The following is a 10247-nucleotide window of genomic DNA, read 5'->3' on the forward strand; positions in this document are numbered from 1 at the left end:
TCCCTAAAAATTATATTTTAGTTTTGCCTATTTTATACTTCATATGAAAGCTATCGTGTTATTGTGCTCTTTTCGGTAAATAGTCCACTGAATATCCATTTTACTGTTGATGGACCTTTGAATTGTTTTCAATTTTTGGCTATTTCAAACAATGCTGCTCTTAACTTTATTTTACATGTATCTGTTGCAAGAGGGAAATTGATGAGCCATGGGATACGAATATCTTCAACTTTAAAAAATATGTCAAGTTTACAATTCTGTGATACATCATCTATATATCACATTGTGTGCTCACCACCCGGAGTCAGTTCTCCTTCCATCACCATATATTGGATCCCCCTTACCCTCATCTCCCACCCCGCTCCCCCCTATACCCTCTGGTAACCACTAAACTGTTGTCTGTGTCTATGAGTTTTTGTTTCTTATTCGTTTGTCTTGTCCCTTTGTTTCTTTCAGTTTTATATCCCACATATGAATGAAGTCTTATGGTTCTCGACTTTTTCTGTCTGACTTATTTCGCTTAGCATTATAATCTCAAGATCCATCCATGTTGTCTCAAATGGCAGTATTGTACACTTGAAACCTATGTAAACTTACTAACCATTGTCATCCCAATAAATTTTAAAATAGATACATCAATCTAGATTCTAAAATGGTTTCTATACTACCACAAGCAGTATGTCCACAGCGCTTGGAATTATGAGTCTTTCTAAGCTTTCCCAAGCAAGTGTGTCTGTTATGGCTAGAATGTATGGTTTCAATTTGCATTTCCTTGATGACTAAGGTTGAACACCTTTTCAAATGTTTATTGGTCATTCAGATGTCCTCTTTTGAAAAGTGCACGTTCAAGACTCTTACCCATTTTTCTGTTGGTTTGTTTCGTAATTGTCATTTTATATATCTTGATTATGAACTTCTTGTTATTCATACGTTTTGCAAGTGTATTTTCCCACTGATGGTTTACCCTTTTACTCTCTTAATGGTGTCTTGTTTTTTTGTTTGTTTGTTGCTTTGCTTTTAATGAGGGTGCAGCTCAGAGTGGCCCATGCGGGGATCGAACCGGCAACCTTGGTGTTATCAGCACCATGCTCTAACCAACTGAGCTAACCGGCCACCCCCTTAATGGTGTCTTTTAATGAATAGAAATTCTTAATTGTAATGTAGTATAATTTATCCATATTACCATTAAGGTTAATGCTTTATGATTTCTACGTAAGAAATTCTTTCCTACCCCTACGTCGTGAAACTAATCTCACATGATTATTATCATTGTTTCACTTCTCACATTTAGGTATAGAATTACTCACCTGCTTTGATTGTTATCATTGCTCTCTGCTGTAGCTACTGAGTTCCTCCTCTAATTGTACTAAATACTAACTGTTAAACAAAAACCTCTGAGGCCAAAAGGTGTCCTAAAAGAAAGGGTTTATTGAGCCATATGCTAGCCAGAAAAAGGACTAGGTCCTGGGGCATGCCGTCTAAACCACCAGTATCAGGGCTCGCTGGAGAAGACAGCATGTCTGCTGTCCTAGAGTTGATGGTGATTTTTTTATACAATGGGTATGAGGAAGAAAGGTATAAGTTGTTTTGAAGGAATTTACATTGGCTAGATAAGGGCGTGCAGGAGAAGGTAAAGCAGACAAATTCTGGGATAGGTGCATAGTCTGTAAGGAAGAAATATTTGATGCCTTTGAATTAGTTGTGGACAACAGTCTGGAAAGTGCATGCATAAGCGGGATTCTGGGGGTTAGCTATTTTTTTTGGATACCCTCCTGGGATTTGATTGAAAGTTTTAACATACAGTTAGGAATGTGAGCAGTGTTTTGTTGGTTTCGACCCATAGCTCCATTAACTGGTCAGCCTCTTACCTCTTCCTTTCACCTTCAGCCTGCTGTAACTTAATTTAGGACAGCTCAGAATTTTTCTCTTGTTATTACTTTTTACCGTGTTTCCCCAAAAATAAGACCTAGCCAGACCATCAGCTCTAATGTGTCTTTTGGAGTAAAAATTAATATTAGACCGGTCTTATAGTAAAATAAGACCGGGTCTTATATAATAATATAATATAATATAATACCGGGTCTTATATTAATTTTTGCTCCAAAAGACACATTAGAGCTGATGGTCTGGCTAGGTCTTATTTTCGGGGAAACACGGTAGGAACTATTTCTGATTTACTGTAGTGTCTGCTTATCTTTTCACTTTCCATCCTTCCTCAATTACTATAAGGAATTCAGTATGACAAGTTGTTTCCCTGTTTCTTTGAATTGGCCAGCCAGGTCAAGTGAAATGTTTAATTTGGTATTAGCCAGTTAGGCCCAACTTGGGAAAAACTTTTATTTAATTCCCAAAGTGTATAAAATTAGTAACTCTTTTATTTCCTGATCACGAGTTACTTTCTTTTAATTTAATGAAGGAAATGGTGCTACTTAGTGAAGGTTACATATTTTAAATTTCACACAAGAGGAAATTTTACCCTGGTGCCAGGGATGAACGACTAACAGTATTTGGGGTATTTAATAAGCTTGAGCTATCACAAGACGACATGTGTGAATTTTAAGCAAAATGATTATCTCAGTATTTGTACTGAGCTACCATCCTAGTAGCTTGTAGACTTTGTGAATGTCTTTAATGGATAAATGACCATGTAAAAACCCTCTGCATGCTCCTATTTCCCTACTCAATTAATGACCATAATACCAGCAACTTTCCCTTTGGCATGGCCTTAAACGGAGTTTATGAATATATAAGAATACTGAAAGCGTTATGAATTAGGGGAAAATAAGCCTTTCCAATTGCATGCTTGGAGAGTGTTAGCCTGATTATCTTTTTTGCTCTGTTTTGTTTTGATTGTGTAAAAACTACCATCATCCAAATTTCTGTTCCATTTCATGAAGGGGCAGAGATTTCCCTGTAGCATCTTTCATGCTATTTGTGCATCCAATTGATTGCAGCTGTATCCAGAAGAAAGGGAACAAATGTTTTGCTGATTCTACTGCCAAGAAGTAGATTAAATTTGGAAACATATCGTTGATGGACAATTAAAACTCAGAAACATGGGATTTGCTAACTTAAAGCCAGGAAGCAAAGATAAGAGACCTCACTGTGTTTTCCGTCATGGTTCTTGGTAAGGTGACTAGAGTCTGAATATTTAAATTTAACATTTAATGAAAAGGGTTTATTTCTACATCCTTTTTGTTCATTTTCTAAAGACTCAATTCCTTCCTAAAACAGCATTTTTAAATGCTCTTCTTTGTCAAAGCCATAATTTATACACGTTTAAAGGAAGAACCATCTGTTTGGAAAAGGTTTACATCTAAGGCCTACAGTCACGCTCACACCCACGCAGAGAAAAGCATGTTTTGTGAAATCACAGTAGAAAGGAGATTTTCTGAATAAGGTTTTGTGATATAAGGAAGGAAATCCATTTTATTTGAAATGCATACGAGGTCAGACAACTAAATTCGCAGACTTTCCACCGTGTGCTTACATGGTGGAAATTTGGTGAACTTAATTGTCTGACCTCGTATATCAGAATAATTTCTGAAAACAAACAAATATTGTCTTGTTTACTTGTTTTCTTGTTAATTTAAGAACTTGGAGTATCATTCATTTTAGGATAACTCAGTCTCAGACATGGGACAAGTCACTAAAGCCTCTTTTCAAATTATGTTCCTGCCTTGATTCTCTTCCTTTGTTGTTGGAGATTTGGCCTAATTCAATGGAATGCAGTGCTGTGATTATCTCTAGTGGAAGGGCTTCTTCTCTAGTCGGAAGAAATCTGCTGTGGGTCATCGTGCTGTCAGAAATCCGTGTCTTTTGAACTTGACGAAAGCACTGGCATCATGACTGCCATAGATGTCAGTTGAGGCTAGATGGATATCCTGGAGGTCTGTCAGAGAAATCTGACAAAGAGGTGGCAGAGTAGTCACCATTTCTGAAAGATTTCATCAGCACTACTCTGTCAGATGGAGGAACATTTCAACACCAACTGGGTCCATTGAACACCAGAGCTGCAGAGGTGGCAGCATCACATATATTTGTGAGAGAACATTGGGATGAACTTGTAATTGTCATCAAACAGCTGCAGTCAACACCCGTGTCATGGGGACACATTTTGTTCCAGACTACAGCATGTGAAAACAAAAACCCATTGCTAGAAGCCAATGAGAAAACTGTACAAATGCCAGGATTTAGATAATTGGGTAAGGTTGTAAGAGTCCATTTGAAAAAAATGGAGTGTTGTACACATGCATGCCTGCAATGACCCCTCTTCTAAATGAGAGTTAGTGGATAGCTTTTCAGTAAATGCCTGCTTTTGTTCTCTTAATAGCTTACTTCTAAACCTCTCCTTTCTTTCCCAATACTCCAGCTATTTTTCAAATCCAGGTTGGCATAACAGAAGATAATTATATCTTTCCTCTGAAGTCTGTGTTGTAATTTGCCTTTTGTGGATTGACCCTGGTATCAGGGTCAAAGAATAGGCTATAGGCCTCTGAAGACTCTGGGACCTGCTGTAGAGAGATAAAAGTTCATTTCCATAATGAGCTTATAGCTGTTCTGTCATCCCTTAAAACCCTATATCAAAGTGAGATGGAGAATTTAGGTGAACATCAAGATAATTCGGACATTGCAACCCCGACCTACTTCTGCCTGAACTACTTGAATAAATCAAGAGAAACTTTTTTTTTTTTTTTGGCCCGAGGTGTCCATCTAATTGCTTTAAGTATATACCTAATTTATTTTTTACTTCCAACAAAGATCTCTGCCCTCTCTTTTTCCCCTTTTCACTCCCACCGTCTTCTCATTGTTATGTACTTTTCTAGTGATTCATACAAAAAGTATATGTTAAAGATATTTAGACATGAAAAGCTTCTTTTTTATTTGCTTGCATTAGAGTGTTACTTTTTCAAAGTTAACTTCTCTTTTAATTTTTGGTTCTGAAGATTTTTGTCTAATTTTGTATAAACATTAGATTTTTTGTGTGATGATATTACTCTTACCTATTAAGAATGTTTATTTGAAATACAATGTAATATGTTCCAATCACTGCAGTCCCACTGAAACATACAAATAGTAACTAAGCATAAGAAGGCAACTACACTCAAATTTTCTATTTGTTAAATAATAATGAAGCCTTGTCACCAAGCTGGAGTATAAAATGTCAGTTACTATGTTTTCCAAATTAATGTATTATAGTGACAGAGGAAGTAATGAAAATAAGTACTCTAGAAAATCTGAAATGCTGTAAGATAGAGAAAACACTTATCTATTTGGTACACCTGAATCTCAAAGAAAATGAGTATATTCACATACTAATAAACACAGGAAATGTCAATCACAAAAAAATGAGAAATTATCTTCTATAATAAGTAGCAAGCAGATGCTGAACAAATTAATAAATCGGGACATAGATACATTTTATTTGTAATTATTCGAAGTCATACAAAATATTAAAATGATATAAGGGAATGAAAATCTACTATGAATCTTATCCACACTTCATCCTAGATATTTATACTATAAGGAAAACACAGGATTTAGGTGAAAGTCTCAACAACATGTAGGGAGTATTAACACAGTTGGAAGATAACAATAATTTAGTAATAACGACAGATATAGAATCAATTTCTTGGAAATACGACTGTTCTTTACCAGCAAAAATCATTTCTAGATATGGACCATGGCAAACGGGATTTTTAGGTGGTCCACTATTAGATGAAGACTTTCATTAGATTTCATTAGGTCAAAGGAACCAAGTAGAATTACCTTGTTTGGTTTATAAAAACAGAAATTACTTTGAATAATTGAATTTTTTATCTATCAAAAAAGGATTTATTAAATATTTAGTAAAATAATTAAACCAAGGTTAAACTTTGTAGTGAGGTTATTAAAGACTTGATAAAATAATGGCCAATGTTAGGTAATAAGCAATAAAATCTAGGAATGATGTCTACCCCACCCCCGTCCCCGCAAAAAACTAAACTCAGCACTTAAAGGTAGATTGCCATTGACCAAAATCACACCTCTCTCCGAACAGTGAGCTATTCTACAGCCTTTCTAAATATTGGACGAAAGCATTTACAGATAATCTTTAGGTGAGATAAAATTTTAGAACTTGCCAAAACTGTGTATGAAATGGTAGGATTTCTTCATGCCATTTAATCTATGGGAATTCAAACTAATGTCTCATGTTAAATGTTTTCCATGTTTTCTGAAGTCCACAATATTTTGTTCAAAAATTTAAAAATAAATATAAAAGGATACACGGGAGTAGTTGGATAATTTCATTTTTTCACACAGAGTCAAATAAGGTCATAAAATTTCAGAAATGGAGGAGACCTTTCAACAACCAATTTTAGAGACAAGAAAATTGAGGAACAGAGAAGTTAACTAACATTTGAGTTTGTGGGCCATGTGCTTAGCAGAATGTATGTTGCTCATAGAGACTCTCATTTTTTTTATCTCACATACATACCATTTACATATGACAAAAAATCTCCTTCTGGATAAGGGCTACTAAACAGTTCTAATGACCATTGGAACAAAAGTTGGCTTTATAGTCTGTTGTACCAGTGGCTATGCTTGTGCCACTGTCTTACAGAATGCACAGAAGATGGAGAATGACTTTCACTCCAACTCCAGGGCATGTTTCTATGCCAACATTATTGTCTAACTTGAGTACTCTGTGTAAGTTTTCAGTTAAGTTTGAGATCTGCAAAGATACAGATTTAAGGAATGGAGAAAATAAGGCATTTAGGACTTCTGTATAGATAGGTAACAGTAGGTATAAAGCAGGGATAATGATATAGTGTATGAGAGTAGGAACGAGGAAGAAATTTGGAAATACGGAGTATGTTCAACAAACACAATTTATTTAGCTGGTTATCAACTATGTAAGTCAGAGGCACCCTGAAAGTGCTGACTGCATTAGACAATTAGATAAGAAAAATTGGTTCACCAAAAACTCTCTCAGTTATTTAAGTCAAACTTTATATAACCATTAGTTTAGAATAAGCATTTCTCTTAAGGAGTTGAGGATGAGGTAGACCTGCATTCAAATCCCTTGTCTCTCTTTATTATTTGTGAAGCCTCAGATGATACATTTTATGTTTGGGAATTTAAATAGAACACATATAATTATGAAATATTTCAATTACGAAAGTGCAGGATATAATGTAGGAAACACCTATGTACTCTCCACCCATGTTTGACAAATGTTAAAGTATTTTGATTCAGATTTATTGATAATAAATACAATTTTACCCCTCCCTAATCCCATTCATGTCCTCTCCTCTACAGAAATAGTTACCACCCTGGAGTTGGTATGTATTGGTCTCCATACCCTACATGCATTTATACAATATTTTTATTGTAATAAAAATACATAATATAAAATTTATCACCGTAACCATTTTTAAAGTGTACCTTTCGGTAGTATTAAGTATAATTACATTGTTATGAAATAAATTTCCACAATTTTTCATCTTGCAAGCCTGAAACTCTGTATCTATTAAACAACAACTGTTTTTCCCCTTCTTACTTGCCCCTGGTAAGCACCATTCTACTTTGTTTCTAGGAATTAACTATATACCTCATATAAGTAGAATCATACAGTATTTGTCTTTTTGTGACTGGCTTGTTTCACCGAGTATAATGTCCTCAAGATTCATCCATGTAATCATGTGACAGGATTTTCCTTCTTTTTAAGGCTGAATAATATTCTATGTAGATATCATATTTTGTGTTTTTTATTCATTTGTTCAGGAACATTTGTGTTGCTTCCACCTCTTCGCTATTTGAATAGTGTTACTATGAATATGGTGTGCAAATATCTCTTTGAGACCCTTCTTTCAGTTCTTTTGGATATATACCCCAAAGTGGAATTGCTGGATGAAATGGTAGTTGTATTTTTAATATTTTGAGGAATTTCATACTGTTTTCCATGTGCTTGCAGCATCTTACAATCCTACCAACAATGCACAAGGGTTCCAATTTCTCCATAACCTCACCAACACTTGTAGTAGGTGATATCTCATGAGGTGATATCTCATTGTGGTTTTGATTTTCATTTTTCTGATGATTAAGATGTTAAGCATCTTTTCATATGATTTTTGGCCATTTGTACATCATCTTTGGAGAAATGTCTATGCAAGTATTTTGCCCATTATTTAAATCAGGTTAGATGACTTTTGTTGAGTTGTAGGGGTTCTTTGCATATTTTAACCCCTTATTAAATATATGATATGCAAATATTTCCCCCTGTTCCATAGGTTGCCTTTTCATTCTGTTGATTGTGCTCTTTGATGCACAGAAGTTTTAAAATTTGCTATAGTTTCATTTGTGTATTTTTGCTTTTATTGCCTGTGTTTTGGTGTCATAGCCAAGAAATCATTGCCAAGTGAAATGTCATGAAGTGTTTCCCGTATGTTTTTGTCTAGGTGATTTTTAGTTTTAGGTCTTTAATACATTTTGAGTTAATTTTTGTATCTGCTGTAAGGTAAAGGTCCAACTTCATACTTTTGCATGTGGATATCCATTTTCACCAGCATTACTTGTTGAAGAGACTGTCCTTTCACTATTGAGTGGTCGTGACATTCTTTATGAAGATCATGTGACCATATAAGCTAGGATTTTTTTCTGAGTTCTCTATTCTGTTCCACTGGTCTGTTTATTTGTACCACTGTTTCGATTGCTATTTCTTAGCAATTTATTTTGAAATCAGGAAGTTTGAGGTTCCCTAACTTTGTTACTCTTCTTCAAATTATTTTGGCTATTTCGAGTCCCTTGAGAGTCCATATTCATTTGCGGATTTTAAAAATTTCTGTAAAAATGCTATTGGGCAGTTGATAGGGATTGTGTTGAATCTGTAGATCACTTTGGGTAGTATGGCCATTTAACATTGTTAATCTTTTCAAACCATGAGCAGAAGATATCTTTCTATTTATTTTTGTCATCCTTAATTTCTTTCAGCAGTGCTTTGTCGCTTTCAGTATACAAAAGTCTTTCACTTCCTTGGTTATGCTTATTCCTAAGTATTTTATTTCTTTTCATGCCATTGTGAATGGAATTGTTTATTTTATTTCCTTTTTGGGTAGTTTATTGATAGTGTGTAGAAACATAACTCATTTACACATGTTGATTTTATATCCTACAACTCTGCTGAATTTGTTTATTAGTGTAGTTCTGTATTTGGGGGAATCTGGAGTTTTCTACATGTAAGATCATGCCATCTGCAAACAGGGATAATTTTACTTCTTCCTTTCAGATTTGGATGCCTTTTATTTCATTTCTTGCCTAATTGCTCTGGCTAGGATACCAGTAAAATGTTAAATAGAAGTGGCAACAGTGGGTATCCTTGCCTTTTTCCAGATCTTAATAAGAAAAGCTTTCAGTTTTTCACCACTGAATATTATGTTAACTGTGGGCGTTTCTTATATGACCTTTATTGTGTTGAGATAAATTTCCTCTATACTTAATTTCTTGATAGTTTTTATCATGAAAGGGCGTTGAATTTTATCAAATGCCTTTTCTGCATCTATTGCATTGATCATATTCTATCCTTCATTCTGTTAACGTGGTGAATCACATTGATTGATTGGCATATGTGGAAACATCCTTGACTCCCAGGGATAAATCCCATTTGGTCATGTTGTATGATCCTTTTAATGTGCTGTTCAATTCAGTTTGCTAGTATTCTGTTGAAGATTTTTATGCTCATGTACATTAAGGATATTGGTCTGTAGTTTTCAGTGCTTGTGGTGTCTTTGTCTAGCTTTGGTATCAGGGTGATGCTGGCCTTATAACATGAGTTTTGAAGTCCTCCCTCTTCTTCTGTTTTGTGGAATTATTTAAGAAGGACTGGTATTAATTCATCTTTGAATGTTTGGTGGAATTCACATGTGGAGGCATCTGTCTGCTCCTGGTGTTTTCTTTGTTGCGTGGTTTTTGATTACTGATTTATTCTCATTTGTTATTGGTCTGTTCAGACTTTCTATATACTCTTGATTCAGTATCAATAGATTGAATGTGTGGAAATTTATGCATTTCTTCTAGGCTGTCCAATTTGTTAGCATATAATTGGTAATAATAGTCCCTTATGGACTTTTTTTTTTATTCTCATGGCATCCTGTTGTAATGTCTGTAAAGTTGTAAAGACTGGAGCTTCCTAGCTTACCGTTATGATGATGTCACCTTGTGTTTATACATTTTTCGATATATACATATACATGGAAATATTTAGTATT

General features: G+C 34.8%; 1 non-coding gene across 1 annotated transcript; it reads right to left on the reverse strand.

The window, feature by feature from the left end:
* Positions 1–1039: 1039 nt before the first annotated feature.
* TRNAI-GAU (transfer RNA isoleucine (anticodon GAU)) lies at positions 1040–1113 on the reverse strand. The gene has a single exon. It is a non-coding gene; the product is annotated as a tRNA-Ile (tRNA).
* Between the last annotated feature and the right edge of the window lie 9134 nt (positions 1114–10247).

The sequence above is a fragment of the Rhinolophus ferrumequinum genome, chromosome X, assembly GCF_004115265.2.
Source record: "Rhinolophus ferrumequinum isolate MPI-CBG mRhiFer1 chromosome X, mRhiFer1_v1.p, whole genome shotgun sequence".
Taxonomy (NCBI): Eukaryota; Metazoa; Chordata; class Mammalia; order Chiroptera; family Rhinolophidae; genus Rhinolophus; species Rhinolophus ferrumequinum.